Source organism: Arachis ipaensis, chromosome B3, assembly GCF_059453495.1.
Source record: "Arachis ipaensis isolate K30076 ecotype BB chromosome B3, ASM5945349v1, whole genome shotgun sequence".
Taxonomy (NCBI): Eukaryota; Viridiplantae; Streptophyta; class Magnoliopsida; order Fabales; family Fabaceae; genus Arachis; species Arachis ipaensis.
The window spans coordinates 61194938-61195750 of NC_142438.1; positions in this window are offsets into that span (position 1 = coordinate 61194938).

An 813-nucleotide genomic window follows, 5' to 3' on the forward strand; every position below is an offset into this window, starting at 1 on the left:
AACTGGAGCTTAAACGTGGAAGAGGAGAAAGGTAGCCCTGGAGGTGTCGAACACGTTTAAGCTCCAGTTTAAGGTTAAACTGGAGCTTAAACGTGGAAATGGAGAAAGCAACCCTGGAGGAGAAACTTGGTCGAACACGTTTAAGCTCCAGTTTAAGGTCAAACTGGAGCTTAAACGTGGAAATGGCTCCCTGGTGCTTTTCCCCTTTCTGGCGTTTAACCTCCAGTTTAAGGTTAAACTGGAGGTTAAACGTGGAACCTCCCCCCTTGGTGCTCTTCTCACTTCTGGCGTTTAACCTCCAGTTTAAGGTCAAACTGGAGGTTAAAGGTGGGCATGCTTCTTTGGTGAGACTTCCATTCTGGCGTTTAACCTCCAGTTTAAGGTTAAACTGGAGGTTAAACTTCAATTCCAGCATTTCTTAGCCTTCATGATTCTGGCGTTTAAGCTCCAGTTTAGCCTTAAACTGGAACTTAAACTCCACATGTGATATTCAAGCTTCCTTTATTGATTTTGTTGCTTCCTTGCTTAGCCTCTTCTTCCCTGAAATCATCCAAACAAATGCATCAAAGTCTTGCAAAATTTCATGAGAAATCTTCCATTCATAGCATTCAAGTAATATAACTAAAACTCATGGAATTTGCATCAAAATCATATTGTTTGGATGGTTCATTGCTTTGTTATTCTTTTAACCATTCTTGGTTACTTTAAGCTCAAGAAAATGCATAAAACCACTAAAACTTAACAGAAAAATACTAGTGAAACTAGCCTAAGATGCCTTGGCATCACATGGAATAAAGGAGAATTAAAATACAT